The sequence below is a fragment of the Limulus polyphemus genome, unplaced genomic scaffold, assembly GCF_000517525.1.
Source record: "Limulus polyphemus unplaced genomic scaffold, Limulus_polyphemus-2.1.2 Scaffold64, whole genome shotgun sequence".
In the NCBI taxonomy this organism is placed as follows: Eukaryota; Metazoa; Arthropoda; class Merostomata; order Xiphosura; family Limulidae; genus Limulus; species Limulus polyphemus.
The window spans coordinates 347316-353395 of NW_013665674.1; positions in this window are offsets into that span (position 1 = coordinate 347316).

Genomic DNA, 6080 nt, shown 5'->3' on the forward strand with positions numbered 1-6080 from the left:
GCTTTACGCGCTAAAAGAGATGAATCAACGTTCACACGTTGGAAACGATGATCATCTGAGAGTTCATGAGGCACCCAAACACCTTCTTTATAGAGTTTTCTCATATTCCTTAGATGTTTACGTATTGTTTCATGAGAGACATGCAATTTGAGGGCCATTTCACAAGTGTGTTGCCTTGGGTTAGACTCAACAAGCGTGTTCAGAGCATCAATATAAATTCCAACATGTCGGCCCCTGCCATCACAGTTTTTAAGGCTAAAGTCACCTGAACGAAATTTGCTGAACCATCCTTGACACTTACGAACGTTCAAAACATTTCCATAAACCTCTTTGATATTCTTTGTGGCTACAGAGGCGTTGTTTCCCTTCTTGTATTCAAACAGCATTACATGCCAAATGTGTGTCTCGTTGTGTGCCATCACGATAAGGGATTAGAGAATACTAAACTTGACGATCTAATATCTACGTGTTGATGCATGAAATATGAAGTGATCTTAAATGTTATTACTTTCTAGTGAAATGTATCAGAATAAGTAATAACCCCCACACGAACACAACACACACGCACATTATTCTTTTTTCATGACAAAGAAGCTGGACCTGACCTAGTGGTTAGCGTGCTGGTCTAGAGAATCAAGGGTCCCTGGTTCGCATCCCGTTTGCCGCAAAATCATGATTTGCACTTTGGGACATGGATGTGTTACGAGAATAACAGTTAAATCCCAATATTTGATTAGAGTTAGAAGTAAATGCTGTTGACTAGTTACTTTCTATCCAGTCTTTTAGTTTAAAGTTAGGAACGGCTAGCCCAGATAGCCTTTCTATAGCATTATCGCCTGCACAAAATGCATGCGTGTGTGTGTGCTTGCACAAACTCGCAGAACTTGTACCGATCCTTCCTTGTAGCAAGCTTTGTGCATACATCCTTTGAAATTTTAATAATGTATCATATGGTCAGTTTGTATAGTATCTAATTTATCTTTTACTCACCACAAGTAGCCTATATTTATATGAGTATTTGAATAACATGTTGCATTAATGCCTCTAATTTATCCTCCCGAATTCTTAAGCGAACAAACAGTATAAGATATAGTAAATTTTAGACCACAACTACAAGAGACCCGGTGGTCTTGTTCTTAGCTTTTCACAATTCAAGAGTTTTGATGAAGGTCAAATTTCCAGAAAATAGTCTGACTCAAGTACTAAGTGGCGAATTCAGGACAAAACTAGGGGCTCGTGCTGAAAGAAGATAGTACATAGTAAAGTGCACGAAAAGTAATACATAAAAGATTACGTGTTCGAAGTCTCTTCAACACGCAATCGTACAAAAACAAAATAACCTTACAACAGTACTCGTAATTATCCAAGCATATTCTTCAAAAATACAAGGAACTAATTATGTGCCCTAAAGACCGACTGACACTATTAGGGAGTTCTTATGTCATTGTTTCTGCCAAAATTAATCTTGAGACGATTGTGATTGAAGTTTTCTTTTTCACCTTTCTGGCCTTCCAAACGATGAAAAAAAAAAGAATCTTACGAGATTTGTAATTAACTTTTAATCAAGTCTGGTGAATCGATGAGATTCTGTAAAGAATTCACTCTATCGGTTTCTCTGTTTCGTTTTTTAAATTGCCAGCGTGACTTTTATCATTTTATGTCAAATATTGTGATTATGACGATAGAAGACAACTAGTTTTCTTCACATCAAAAATAAATGTGACAACTAGACATTTAGATTGTCAACATCTTTTGATTTTCTTAAGAACAGATTATTCCTTTATTATATAAATTGCAGTGTTTCGTCTTTTTAAAAAGTGGCTTATGTGATCTCGAATTTTTAACCCTATAAATAAAGTTCGTAACCTTATTATAAGTATAACTTTTACTAGCTCTTAGAATTGCTTCTTTCTGTCGCATTTCAACTAGTTTCAGCTATCTAAATCGTTAAAAACATTTTCGAATATTAATATTACGTTCCAATCAGAGCAAGCTACCTACTTAGGTCAAACAAAAAATCAAGCTTGTAATAAGTATATATATATAATTAAATATACTTTTCTTACGTTCTTACTTATAAAACTTAGAAAGCATTATTTCTTTGGTTGGCTATCTTTTCTGTTAATGATATTTTCGGCTGTAAATCGGATATTGTGACGAGGTCAGACAAGCTTAGAATATTTATTTTATCCTAAATCCACGTAGTAAGCTAACAATTTAAAACATTTTCTAGGATAAAAGTATAATAACAATAAAATTGAAGCTAGATATACTAAACATTCTAACCAATAAAAGTTTTGAGACGGCTTGACTGGTAATGAAAACACTTTAGTATAACTGTTCGACGTTTCTACAAGAATTTGTCATCCTTAGGTACAAGTAGTTTATAGAGATACATGAATAACGCTTCGAGACGGCTTGAATGGGTAATGAAGAAAAACTTTAACATAAGTTCAACATAACAGCAAATGTACACCGTTTCGACAAGGTTTTGTCATCAAAACACACATACACATCTGTTTTGTATAAAATAGTGTGCTGTTGGTATAATGTTTTCGAAACAGATCAACGCTTTGTTCAGACAATTTGGTATAGAGTTATGCCTCGTCACTTGCCAGAAGTTCTAGGGCGTCAAATTGTTCGACTGTCCAGAAATGGTATGAAGTAAACAGATATTGCCAGATCAGTAGGGTACTCCCAGTGTACTGTATCCAGAATCCTGAAACGTCATCGGACTACATGAAACTGTGTTCCAGGAAAATCTACTGGTAGACGCCGATAAACTAGCCCGAGATGACCGTATTTTGATCAGGATAACACGTCATGGTCGAAAGAAACCTAACAACACCTTACGACAGGGATGACATGAATACATTCATTTCAAGGTATTCAGAAGAACAGTGAATAGAAGACTGATTTAAGAAGGTTGTTTTGCAAGAAGGGCTATCTGCAAACCGATCTTAACCATAATTCACCACCATCACCGTGTTACTTGGGAAAGACTGCCAACTTACAGTTACATGACTGGCGATATATCATCTTTTCAGATGAGTCCTGTTTCCGGCTTCTTCAAGCTGATGGTAGGATTCGTGTTCGTCTGGAAAACAGATGAGGGAAGACTGTCTTTCCCACAGGGAACATACTGGAGGTGGCAAAGTACATGTTTGGGCAGATATCATCGTGGTGGAAAACTGCTCTTCATATCCTCCAGGGAAATTCAATGATGCCTCCTACAGACATCACATGGAGTCGATATTTCTGCCATATGCTAGGGCGAGGTCTGGCAATAACTTTGTGATCCAGGATGACAATGCCTCTGCCCACAGTGTGCGTATGCTACAGGATTATCTCGAACAGGAAAAAGAGCATTGCCATGGCCAGCAAAGTTTCCAGATTGTAATCCCATTGAGAACTATTGGGCAGAAGTGAGCCGATAAAATGCTAACTACGACCATAAACCAGCAACTGTAGCTGAGTTGCAGTGCCTTTTATGACATGTTGGGATGAAATCACGACGGATTACATCAATAATCTCATCGACAGCATGCCTTGTCGCCTTGCGGAGGTTATTAGAGTACGAGAAGGACCAGGCAAACACTGAATGTTTAATATAAACTGATATAAGATTACAGACGCTATTTATAGTAATTTGATGTTATATTTTATCATTATATATGTTTGGTAAGATTTTGTTGAGATAGGTGCAATGCTGACTGACACATCTTTCTACAGTTGTCTGATAAAATTGTTTGTTGTTCTAATAAATCATTCATGATGTCCATAGAACCTGTCTCATTATAAAAATTACATATGTAGATGTTTATTATAACATGATTTTTTTTCAGTTTGACAGCACTATGTGTATTTGTGTTCCATTTCAATAATAATGAAATAATTTTTACAAAATATTCAAAGGTTTTGGCCAAGGAGAAATATTGTCCAATGGTAATTACAAATAGCTAATACTGTATAGCCTAATGCAAACTAATCCGATTTTATTATGTTTCGGTTATATTTCTATCGGGGGGGGTCTACCTGTGTGTCACGTCGAATTTTACAAGAATATAAGCACTTGTAATTTTGTGTTTCATTTTCGTTTCTTTCCTTAGTGAATATAGTAAAATATATTTGTTAACTTTATGTTTTAGACGTGAACGCTATTTTGTAATTTTTCACTTGAACAGTAAAAGAAATGCAACTTTATTTTCATTTCAGTTTCAACAGAATTCGAGACAAGATAAGAAATATTTGTATATATCATAACACAGAAAGATTTTACGACAATATTTTGTCGTGCCATCTAATATCTGCTAGAGGAACTAACAATACAACAGATTCTTGAAGCCCTTAAAGCAACAACCTTGATTAAATGCCTCTAAGACGTTACCATATTTGAAATGATATTCTGCAATGACAAAATTTGGATTTGAAAAATTGGCGAGAATGTAAAAACTTGTATTTTTAATAGCACCAAAAAATAGAAATTGGCTGCATTTTGCTTATTCTCTAGCCTTAAGCAGGGGGAAATCTGAATATTTTGGGAACAAGCGGTTATTGAGCTACCATGGCAACTTACGTCAGATAATGAATAAAAATCTGCAACGGTTTTTCCAGTAAAATACAAGAGAAATTGACAAATTAATACTAAATTTATTTTTGGTTCATCAGTGAGGCCAGGGTAGTTCTAAAGTACAAGTACAACCAAGTATAGTTTAAACTAGAACCAAGACAAATCGAATACTTCATTTAACGTTTAAGTACCTCCACATCTTATTTAAAGCCAATCCTACTTCTGATGAAAAATCATAATTAACTCGAAAATTTCAAATATTACCTATAACGTTTGGATGTGTAGCACATATAGCGTATTTTTTATGAAGAAATATTAACGAAAGTAACAACTATTCGAAACATTAATCAACAACAAAACTATCCCTCTGCACTCTCCCCCTCCCCCCATGGAAACAGCGATATGTCTGCGGAACTTACAACGTCAGAATCTGGGTTTTGATACCCCTGGTGGATAGAGCATTGTGTAGCATTGTGCTTAATTACAAACAAATCTAACCCTCTGTCGGTGTAACTCGAACAGGAAAATTTATCATACACCAAACCAGTGCTCTGTACCAAATGAAACAAATTATTAATTGCATACTTATTTCTATTAAACCCCTTTTCAACTTGCTCATTACTACTACTTACACTAGAAGTTTGCAATTAGTACAACACACTGTTGACAACGTTTTGACTACATAAAACATGAATCAAATAAAATTAATTGAATTTCGTTCCTACTAATACTTGTATCAAAAATCTGATCTTTATTCCACTGTCAAAATCTCTTTAGTGAAAATTAACACTATACTACTTCGTGAGTAATTTCTTACTGTACAGTAGAGAACTCCTGTAAATAGAAAAAAAAACATAATTTTATTACTTTGAATCATATTCAAAGTGTATATGTTTCCTGTGTAAAACTGAAACAACAACTTTCAAACGTCTTTTTTGGTTAACCAAAGTTTCAGGTAATGCATTTTAGTCCATTCTGTGTTACGAGTCTGCTAATCACTTTTCGTTTATGGAAATAACATACTGTGGCTTTACTCAGTTTTATTGGTATTAAACTCCAAAATAATACGTTAACAGGTAAAATAATTTATCATCTAAGCCTCAAAGTCAAAGGCAGTAAAACTAAATTATATATTAAGCTTTATTATTTATTTATTTTTTATTTTTGCCTGGAAGCTGTGGGCGTGTCGGAACAGACTCGCGGGCAGCAACTATAGTAACCACAGTTTATTCAAAACAGCAAATACTAAAAATCATATAAGTTGATCAAGTTGAATGGCTTCATTCATTTAGTAAAAAAGTAGATTTAAAGACAAAAAAATAATGTAATCCATTTGAACCCTAGCTAGATATTTCTGAATATAGTCATTTTTGAGATTTCCTATTTTAACAGTCATTTTTAGAGAAACGAAAAATTACGAACACTACATATTTCAAAACAGATTCCATTACCAAAAAGGCAGGTGTAAAAACGAACATTAGAACAATCTATTTAAATGCTAAATATTACT